The sequence below is a fragment of the Myripristis murdjan genome, chromosome 12 (assembly GCF_902150065.1).
Source record: "Myripristis murdjan chromosome 12, fMyrMur1.1, whole genome shotgun sequence".
Taxonomy (NCBI): domain Eukaryota; kingdom Metazoa; phylum Chordata; class Actinopteri; order Holocentriformes; family Holocentridae; genus Myripristis; species Myripristis murdjan.
The window spans coordinates 31,661,502-31,673,577 of record NC_043991.1 but is presented as its reverse complement, the minus strand read 5'-3'; positions in this window follow the sequence as shown (position 1 = coordinate 31,673,577).

Genomic DNA, 12,076 nt, shown 5'->3' with positions numbered 1-12,076 from the left:
CCGGCATCACGTCCTGTTGTTGTGCCGGCCGGCAGCGCCATTTTTAAAACAACTGTTGTGTCTCGACTCGTCGGTTGTTTGAAAACTTTGCAGAATGCTGGATCTCGCGGAAGAATGCCTGGCCGAGGAGGTGCGCAAGTACCCGCACCTATACGACTCGTCCAGGCACAACAACAGGAAGAGCAGCGACCATACGTCACAGGGTCTACGTTGGTGGGCGGAGAATTGCTCAGTGTGTTTGGCAAAGGTATGTTGGACACACACACGCTGCGTAGGAAATGCGTGCTTCGCACAACCCCCGTACGCGGAAGCATAATCCAGCCTTTAGTCTGTTGTAATCCGGAAGCCAAGCAACGACATTTCATTGCAAAATCTCACTGCTATGTTTTTTGTACAATGACAATAAGGAAAGTCTAAGTCTAAGTCTAGCTTTGCTGCTGCTGTTAGCTGTCCCTGTCAGCTGCAGCCAACTTGATGCTTAATGCCAGGGGTGTCAAATTGGTGCCATAGAGGGCCGAGAGGCTGCAGGTTTTCATTCCAACCCAAAATTCCACCAGGTGATTAGTGCATCCTCTCTGCTTGAAGATGACATGATCAGTGAAATCACCTGCTGGAATTTTTGGTTGGAATGAAAACCTGCAGCGTCTCGGCCCTCCATGGCACCAGTTTGACACCCCTGCTTTATAGACATTGTGATTTCCCCAAACTGAATAAATAGCACACATAGCAACACAAAACCGCTTTGCTAGCTCAATCATGTTGTAACTAAGATGTCCGCTGGAAAAAATATTTTTTTCATTGACCTTTTAATTGAATTACTGAGTTACTACAGACACCGCTAACGGCTAACAGCTAACGGTTAGCCCAGCTAATCTCTCTCCATACCATTCTCTTCAAATCAAAGCACACGCAGGCGCAAACACAACAATAATTACCAAACTCACCAAATACTAAATAATAAGAAGTCCTGCTGGGTTTAACTCTCCATAAAAATCTCACACACTCTACATTAACCTTTATTTATTTGCCTACAGTCAGTTTAAAACTCAGTCGGCATTAGATTAGCATCATCGGCATGTAAACATCGTTAGCTTAGCTTCCAAGCTAAAGTCTGTAAATAGTAATTGCATATTATTTAAAATAGAAATATTTCATGAAATAACTACTTTATTAAATAAATAATGGACATACACGTTTATTGACTTTAGCTGTGATGTTCCTTCGGAGCTAGCAGCACCACCCTGTCGGCTGTTGCCCAACATGTCTGTCTGCCTCTGGAGCTGCATGCACATGCGTGGTTGGCAGAATCTTGGATCGATTATTTTCCCCTGCAACCTGAGTGACGTCATTTCAGCACCGTTCTACTCGTATTCGTAAACTTGAGGTCGTATTCACAGTGAAGACTCTGTACTCGTCGAAATTTGATTCATATTCACAAGACTTTGCACCCACAGCTTTTAGATTCATATTCATAAAAACAATCCTAACCTGAACCCAAATTCACAGACTCACGGATATGACAGCAGAAATTTGTGTGCAACAACTTTTTTTTTGCACATGAATTGTTAACATTATGAATACAAATTGTTGAATTACGGACGCATCTTTTTGACAGCTATCTTACACCATACATTTCGCATTGCCATGGAAACCACACAAACCTGGGCAATGAGATATAGGCGGAGTCATGGCAGAGTAAGATTTTCAGTGATTGATTCAGTATTTTTTATTTGTGCTGTAATGCTCATTTGAGCACATTCTAAACGTCTGATTGACCAATAAGATTGCTCGGTCAGATCTACGTGTTGTATAATGTGCTTTTTTGGCTGAACCACAAGCTGGGCCACTCGGGAATTGCTTCTGGGCTGCATGTGGCCCGTGGGTTCCTAATTGAATAAGCCTGCCTTAGGGCATCGGCCCCAGAGTGCTGAAACCATGTGTCAGTCAGAAAGCTGGGGTTTTCAAGAACCTCCTCAATCTATCCCAAAAGCTGAAAGGGATGCCTTCACTGTGAAAAGCATCCAGCATTATTCTGGTGCACAAGATGGTATGTCTCAGTGTCCATCATTACAGACTGGTGGCACTGTGGCACTGTTATTCCACATGATGCGCTTCAGACCACTGGTGACAGACTCCTGGGAGATCCTTTAAATTTCATACCTGGCTAAATTAGCCATGGACAATGCTGTTATATGTCTTTTCCTAAGGGGTTACTCCTGCCCAGAGAGGTTGGAAGGCATTGTGAAGAATATTTTACCTTTCTGGGAAAGAAGCAGAGAGAAGAAAGGAAGGAGAGAAGCTCAGAGTGATGCAAGTGGACAATGCCGTGGTTCCCTGGATTATTGACAATCAAACCCAGAGCCTAATGCCACCTCCAGGGCAGTGTGTCTGACATGCTGAAGAGCAGCACAGGGGCATATGAGGAGACTGCACTGTCTCTTATTGTGTCATTCTCTATACCTCAGACGTAAGATTCAGCTAGGGCTATGGCACCTGCAGAAGTGGATGACTTCTCGATTGTGGATTGTGACAATTAATCAACCTATCCACAATTTTCCTGGGGGAGTTGCTGGGGAAACCATTATCAGCAATTATGTTCCAAACTTCCAGTGCACCAGTGGAAGTAGTAGTTTAGGCGGAAAAAGATTCGAGCTGGATGGTGGTAACTGGTGTTTACGTTTGGTAAAGTTTCGTTTCATGGATTTAATGTTAGTGGTTGGATAAAGAAACCGTCTGATTTTTTTCGGTCGCACCATTGGTTCAGGAGTTACGGTACTGAGAAGCTCATATTACAAACATGTGACACACCGGGGACTCTTCTGTGATTGGACGGTAGAAATGTCAGTAGTCCTACGGAGTTACCGTAATGGCAGTAGGGTAAAATCAGTAGGGTAAAACTTACCTGTCTCACGATGGTCTAATCCCAGTGTGTTTCTCCGGTTTCCGACGTTTTTTTCTGTATGTCATAAACGGTCTAGGAGATATCGATATGTAAAGTAGGCATACCGAATCCTGTCGGCGCCGACATCATCGGTTTAAGAGACATCTTAGCTGTCTTCCCCGGGCTTCATTAACCTGTGGTCCATCCTGTGGGCTGCAGTGCGTCACTGTAGTAGCTCCGGGGTGGCAGAGCTGAGCACAAAGTAGCGAGCTAACTAACGCTGTAAAAGACGAGACCGTAACGTAAACAAATAGCTACTTCCGCGTTCCGCCCGAGTCAACCGGATGTTTCACCCACAACCCTGGAAGCGCTCCAGGAAAATTGTGGATAGAAATCTGGTGCATAGCTTTGCTGGAATTTACACACAAAACATCCCAAAGTTTTTCAAATGAAGGCAGCGGGAGCGGACTTTATACTGAGCAAGACACCACTGACACCTTGACCATCCAGGTTGACGAGAGCAAGGGCATTTTATATATAAGCAGTACAGCCAATTATTGGTTTGTTCATTCCAATATGGACATATTTGAATGAATGAATGAATGAATAAGTTTATTTTGGTCTTAAATCATACAGAATTTTTTTTCCTTCTCTTCCTTTTCTCCTCACCATAACCATTATAAGGAAGAAAACAACAACAACAATAACAAGAAAACAAAACAAAAAAACAATACTTGGACCGAAAGGGCGTAGGCTGAAGCCGTAGCTTATATTTGCCTACTCTTTTAAGAGGCCACTCACACTGGCAAGTTTGATCCGCGCCCAAGCACGATTGCCCTTAAAATCCGGATTCTTTGACCAGTGTGATCGCTCCGTATCGTGCTTGAATACAGTACACTTCCCCCGCTCAGGCACGGTTGGAAGGGGTGTGCTTCTGCACGGTACGGGCACGTACATGAGCACATGCACAGTCACGCACGCAGTGCGCGGATGTAAATCATGCAACTTTCCTCCTGCCTCTGCAAAACTGTTTGATGTGCACAGCGCGATTACCGGCGAATGGCCGCGTTGCGCAATCAATAATCAACCATGTTGTCTGTGTCATTGTCTGTTGTGCTGCTGCAACCGCGGATAAACAAAAGTCGGTTTATAATGAAAGTACAGCAGTCTGTGTGCGGAGATCCGGCAGACCTGGTGCTGGCCGGCACCGCGTCGGCACCGGCCGGCACTGGCCGCGGTACCGCGCGGTGTGGGGCAACCCGGTCACCCGGTCTGCCGGATCTGACAGGTGCCGCTCCGGCTGTCAGTTGGACCTTTCTGAAGAAGGAGGAAGTTACCTCCGAAACTGTCAAGGTAAATAAACATCCCATGTCTGATTAAAGGGACCAAAAACGTTTTTTAGTTAAAAGGAAGACATGATGTATTTGAACTACATTTATTTATAATTTTTATTTATTTTATTTTATTCAATTTATAAAGGACAGTGTGCACTTTCATTAGCTATTCAAGGAATAAAAAGATGAGTGCACCAGATTTAGCAAGAAAGCTAATCCATCTGTAGTCCTTACAAATAACATTAAAACAATCAACACAGTAAAACAAACATTAAAATTATCAACACAGTAAAACAAACATTAAGACAAACAGACCTGCACCTCTACCTCACATACCAATACACACAACATAAACACTACAGGCAGGCCATACAAACATAAATAAACAACCTAACCATTCCTAATGTAAAGTGCAGTGTAAAAAATGCCAGTTAGGTAGTAGAAATTATTATTGTATACTTAAAGTGCCAATGTAGAATACTGTAAACCTATTAGCATTACGATGTAAAGTGCCATTGCAGAATATTAAAGACATGAGGTTATTGGTATCATCAAATGTGATTGCAGATATTTTAAATACCAACCATGGTAACTACAGATTTACAATGAGGAAATACCAACAATGGTAATAGACAAATACAAGATGGTTCTTGTAAGGTAACACATATAATAGTTAGAAAAACAAAACAAAACAAAACAAAAACAAAAAAAAACAAAAAAAAAACAAAAAAACACAACCACAACAACAACAACAACAACAACAACAAAAAAAAAAAAAAAAAAAAACACTGGCAGGAAGTCAGGCAGCACCTAGTGTTGGCAACTCTGATTGCTCAGGAGCCATTTTTTTGTGGTGTGACAGAAGTTATTATAATCTGTGTTAGTTTTCATGTCACTAGGGAGCCTGTTCCATTCTCTGGTAGCCTTGATGGGGAAGGCGGATTGGCTAAAAGCAGAGCTCCTCTGTGGAACTTTGCAGTCCCCATTCGTTACCGATCTTTAGGTCCTTGTTCTCTGCTCAGAGCAGGTTACAACATAATTTTTCAACGGAGGGGGGGCAGCATTATGGATTATTTTATGGACCAGGCGAATGTGTGAGTAAGTGATTAGATTGTTAAAACTTAATAGTTTATATTTAGAAAGGATGTTACAGTGGTGGTACTGTCTTGGCTTCCTGTCCAGTATTTTCAGGGCTTGTCCATACAAAGATTTAATCGGGACCAAGGTGGTTTGGTTGGCCTGCGCCCAGCATGGCATGCAGTATCTCATGTAAGAAAGGATCATAGAATTCAGGTACATTTTGGCAGCTTCAGTTGTTAAAGAGCTCCTAATATGATGGAAATTCATGATGTTAACCTTTAAGACATAGGTCATCTTTTTAATATGACTTTTAAATCTCAGATTTGAGTCCAGAGTAACTCCTAGGTACTTAAATTCATCAGTTTTTTTTATTGACTGACCTTTCACAAATATATTTGAAATATAATGACGTCGGGCCATGCCTGTTGTTGTCGTATTTCAACGTGATGACGTGCACACTGGGGGCAATCGTGCTTGGGCGCGTTTGGGAAAAAGGTAATGTGAGTGCAGGCCAGCCGGGGACTGGGGAGGGGGGGATTTTGGCTTTAGCACGATACGGGCTCAAACTTGCCAATGTGAGTGGGCCCTAACTCAACTTAGATTACAAACAAACAATGACAAAACAATAGGATAAACCAAACACAGATAAAGGAAAGAGAGAATGAATTTGGTTGCTTCACTTTCTAGAAATAATAATTTAATATTTATACTAAAGTTCTATATTTATTAATTGTTTTATCTTTATACATTTTCTTGAAACTATAGATTGACCTGCACATTTTTAGGTCGTTATCACAAATACCGTATTTCACCAATTAATCGCCCGGCCGCAAATAGCCGCCTGGTTCTTTTAAACGCCTGGGGTCTGCACCCTTTTTGTATATTAAACACCCACCCGAATAACCGCCGGGGCGATTATTTGCATTATATTGAGGTAACCCAAAATAAGGCTATTCACCTTGTTTTTGCAGAAATAAATAGTTAGCCGCACAATAACTGTGCGGCACTTCCGTTTTCTGTCAAAATAAGAGCGCTAGCTAACGTTAGAAAAAAGGGTGTACCATAATCTTAAATGACCGATTAACTCTTATTTTGACAGAAAACGGAATATATGTTTACCTTATGCCTTACAGTACTTTTTTTTACTAAAAAAAATATGTTGGGCAGTAACTGTCATCACAATAATGGCCTGGGGCCCGTTGCACAAAAGTAGGATTAAGACATCCGGGATAAGTGACTGAGCCGAGCTCAACGAATCCAAAACACGAGCGTCCAGGCTCAATTGGTTGCACAAAGGCCAAGCCAGGATGAGCAGACACGGATTCATCAAGCAGCTGAAACCTATCCTGGATAAGTGCGCGCACGCGGCTTCCTCAGTAGACCCCGCCATCGATCACAGATTGACCGATTCACCATGGCAGCGAGAGCAGCGTATTTCTCCCCCTCTGAGGCAGAAATCCTTATTGAGGCTTACGAGGAGGTGAAAGATCAAATAAAAAAGAAGGGCAACACGGCCACTGTTATCAAACAACGAGAGAAAGCGTGGCAAAGTGATGCAGACCGCCTGAATGCGTAAGTAGTGCGCAAATACACACTCACTGTTCCGCTGAAACCATCACAATTACAATCCAAATAGTTAATTAACATCTCAGAAAACGTAGTTGTCCTCTGATTATTAATCAGTTGAAATTGTAAGTGAAATTGACTGCAGATGTGAGTGAAATTGTGTAAATGTAACTCCATCAGACTGTATAACAATTTGATAAATAAATGAGCTCACTGACTGAATTGAATTTCACTTTAGGATAAATAAAGTTCCTCTTATCTTATCCTTATATTTGCTCCTCATGCTCCTCTGCATGCACATCAAGATAAAATCCCCCTCAGGTGCCCATCATGTGGGTTTTGTGAATAGGAAATCCTTTCACAGCATTAATGTTTAGGTGAACATGACTTTTTGATATTGTCAGTTAATGAACACTGTACACTGCTTGTGATGTGCGTTGATTGGTTTAATAGTCTTCATCTTATAATTTCAGATGGTCTGCAATGCTGACTGTCTGATCAGCAATGTTGTGGCAAAGTGGCCTGGCTCAGTCCATGACCCCCGAGTCTTTCAGACCTCTGGAATCTATCAGCACCTATCACAAGGTGAGCCACACAACCTCTATTAATAACCACTTTTTACATCATGGCTGTGTCAAGAATGTCACTCTATTTATGAGGTTGTGATGACGAGATTTTGTATTGACAGGTGAATTCTCTGGTGTGTTGCTGGGGGACAGGGGGTATACCTGCCAGCCTTTTCTCCTGACACCACAGACCCCCAGGGGGCACAGCAGGCCTTACAGTCCTGCCCATGCCAGGACAAGGGCCAGGACTGAAATGACCTTTGGCCTCCTGAAGGTGCTTTCACTGTCTTTAGGACTTAAGGGTCAGCCCTTTGAGGACATGTGACATCACTGTGGCCTGTGCTGTCCTCCACAGTGTGACCTGCCTGAGGAAGGAGAGGGCCCCCAGAGTGCCATCACACAGACTGGGACAATCCTGCATCTTCCCTGATGATGACAGTGGTGGCTGCTCAGAGACCAATATGTGCTAAATTATTTTAGTTCACATGCATGCTCTAAATTTAAGTTAAATATGTCCTGCAGTGGCAGAGATGCATACTGTGAATTTCAGTTAAATATGGCCTGCATTGGCAGAGGAATTAAAAAAAATGTTTAATTGTATTTAAATTGATTTGGCCTCTTATGTCGTTTGTGCTGTATACTGTGTGTATACAAGCTTGCTACTGCATCCATTCATTTGTCTGTTCATTTGTTGTGTATGGATTTGTCCTGCATTTATTTCAGTGTGCAGACATGCAGACCTTTGAATGTGTCTTTATTCTTGTGTTGTATAATATGCTTTGATTCTGTGCTTTCTATCATGTAGAGTCACTGTGTGAAGGAGCTGATTGTTTACCTGCTCTGCCTTATTCGATAAAGGAATGTCATGTTACTCTTTGATGTGTATTTATATTTATATGGGATGTGTATTTTATAGTCTATGGGAAACTGTAAATTATCTAATGATTGCAACATCTAAAATCATCATTTATCATCAAATTAATGATCACAAATGTTTAAATAATGACAGTGGATCTAGTTTCGACACCTTCCTAAAATAATCGCCTTTTTTTTTCTTTCTTTTTTTTTGTCAAAAATGAGTTTTTTTGTCTAAATAATCTCCTCTTGATGCTGGCCACCTCTGGTGAAATCACCAGCATCAGAACAGGTCATGCCATTCTACCCCTGAAGTATAACTGCCTAAATCAAGAGTGTGTCAAAACTGTGACTTCGGTAGTTTTATTTTGCCTAAGGCAAAAAAAAAAAAAAAAAAAAAAGTGACTTAGGCAATTTTACGTTTTTAGGCTATTTTAAGCGTTTCAGGATGGCAGCGGTATCAAGAAGGAAGAAAATTTTCTCTGCAAGTGAAGTTATTTCAATGATCCAGGGCTCATCCTCAATTGGTAAGTGATGAGGTTTAGTATAACTTTGGCATATAACATATTACAATTGCCTAAGTCAACAAAGGCATGTTCAGAAATTTGCCTAAGTCATTTATTTCTGTTATGTTACATAATTGACTGACATTGTTCTTAGTATGTCAGTAGTCATCTCTTTTTTTTTTTTTTTTTTTTATAACATTTTGAGTGGAATTATCAATAAATATCATAGTTAATTTTTGGTGAATTTTTTTTGTGTCTCTTGAAAAACCTGAAAAAATGACTTAGGTGATTATTTTAGGAAGGTGTCGATGTGATAACAATGCGTAGTGGGCAGTGGAATAAGTTTTAGTTTCCGTTTGTGGTGACTGTTGACTGATATAAGGGATAAGATTAAATAAATCCTGGAACTTAGCCTGGTCTGGAGCAGGCTAGCTCCACAGAATATATCTCCATGGTAACTTATATCAAAACATATCCTGCTATCCACTATCCTACTTTTGTGCAACCGGATCAAGGATAAATTAATCCAGGATAACCAAGATATCCCGGCTTAATCCCTTATCCTAGTTTTGTGCAACAGGCCTCTGGTGCAGGTCTGTGCAAAAATAAATAAAGGCCTGCAGCGAATAGCCGCCTGGTTCTTTTAAACGCCTGGGGTCCAAGTTGATTTTGCATATTAAACGCCCGGGCGATTAATTGGGGAAATATTCCATATTTCTCTTGCCTTGACCGATGTACATCTCCTTTTAATGTTTGTTCTTGCTGTGATAATTTCGAACATGAGTGTACCCCTCAGCTCATAGCAGTTTTCTTTTATCCGGAACAATTCCTGAATGCAGCTTGGAAGCATTTTTTTCTGTGCTTTAAAAGCTACTAAAACTGTTTTCTATCATAGAATTTGAGAGTGTTATATTTAATAAATAATTTATTAGTCGGCTCATAATAATTAGATTTATTTATTATTCTCATAGCTCTCTTCTGTAGTATAAAAATAGGCTTTGTGTTTGTTGTATAAGCATTACCCCATACCTCCACACATTAGGTAATGTATGGAACTATTAGTGAGCAATATAGCAGATATAATTATTTATGGCTAAAAATATATTTAGTTTTATATAATATTGCAATAGTTTTAGACAATTTCATTTTTACATTATTTATATGTGATTTCCAGCATAGTTTGTCATCTATTATTATACTCAGAAATTTATTTTCATATACTTGTTCTATTTCTATACCACTAATTTTGATTGTTACTTGATGGTTCACTTTTCTAGTGCCAAATATCATTAATTTCATTTTGCTTACATTTACTGATAGCTTATTTATATCAAACCATTTTTTTTAGAATGGTCAGTTCCCCTTCTACTGCATTCAGAAGCTGTTCCAAGTTTTTACCGGTGCAGTACAGGTTAGTGTCATCAGCAAATAATACATATTTTAATATCTTGGACACTTTACAAATATCGTTTATATATAATATAAATAGTTTGGGCCCTAGGACTGAATCTTGTGGAACACCATATGTGACTTTTTCTAACCCAGATTTTACATTATTTATTTGTACATATTGGTGTCTATCATTAAGGTAGCTTTTTATCCATATATTTGCTATCCCTCTGATGCCATATCTCTCCAGTTTATTTAATAATAAATTGTGATCTATAGTGTCAAACGCCTTTTTCAAGTCGATGAACACCGTGTACTCCCCTTTTTCTATAGCATCTGTGATTCCCTCCATAGATTCCATTACAGCCATCGAAGTGGACCTGTTAGCTCGAAACCCATATTGATGATTATTCAACAAATTGTGTTTTCTATGAACTGATCTAATCTCTTCACAAACACTTTTTCAATTATTTTAGAGAATTGTGACAATAATGAAATAGGCCTATAGTTATTAAAGTTATGTTTAACTCCATTTTTGAAGATGGGAAGTACCTTTGCGGTTTTCATTTTGTTTGGAAAGATTCCTGTCTGGAATGATTGGTTACAAATGTGGGTCAGTGGTTTTACTATGTTTGTTATTATTATTTTAACTAGTGTCATGTCTATGTCGGTCCAGTCGGCTGACTTTTTGTCCTTGAACTGATGTACTATTTCAAGTATTTCATTTTCATTAACGCCACTAATAAAAATAGAGTCATAATTTCGATCAATAATATTCTCTAACTCATCCTTATTTGTCGGTTCCATAATCTCATTGGCCAAATTAGATCCCACATTTGCAAAATATTTATTAAATTCATCAGCAATTTCCTTTGGTTTATTTATAGTTGTATTATCATTTGTGAAGTGGTTAGGAAGGTCCACTTTTCCAATATTTTTTTTCTGATTGCACTGTTTATGACCTTCCATATGCCTTGAGTGTTACTCTTATGTTGTTCCAATAATTTGTGGTAGTATTCCTTCTTCTGATATCTTATAATATTCAATAATTTTTTTTATACATTTTGTATCTGGTTTCAGTTTCTTTTGCCCTATTCTTTAAGAAGATTTTATATAGTAGATTTTCTTTTTACACGCATTTTCAGTCCCTCTTGTTATCCATGGTTTATTTACATTCTTGTGCTTGGTGGTTTGTTTTCTTGTGGGACAATTTTTATCATAGTGTTGTACTAGAATGGATAGAAAGGCATCGTAAGCTTTGTTGGGGTCTTCACTTGCATAGACCTCCTGCCAATCCTGGTTGCTTAGGTCTGCATTGAGGGCTGCAATGGCTTCCGGTGTTTTTAATCTAGTAAAATTGTAAACATTTTGTTGTGGTTCCTTTTTAGTTTTGAAGAAGTTATGGAAAATAGCAAAAACGGGAAGGTGGTCACTTATTTCTTCCAACAGCAGTTCTCCTGTTATTTTGCTGTCGATTTCATTTGTAAATATATTATCTATCAAGGTTGCCGTGTCAATTGTAATTCTGCTTGGTTTTAAGATTAAAGGAAAGAGACTGTAGCTGTACATTTGATTTATAAACTCTAATCTTTTTTTTTATTATCATGTGACTTAAGCATATCAATATTATTATCTCCACAGACTATATGTACTTTACTATTATTTAAATTGCTAAACATTTCAGCTGATTTATTATTAAATGTATCTAGACAAGTACCTGGGGCTCTATATACACAGCTAATCATAATATTTTTACTTTTTTTTTTTACATTTCTATTTCTGTACATGTGCATGTGCACGTCATGCATCACTGTAATTTCAAATACCCATTTTCTTTATTATCTCATGTCCCTCTCATAGGTGCATATAGCACTTTTTTTATAACGGTTGAAAAAACCT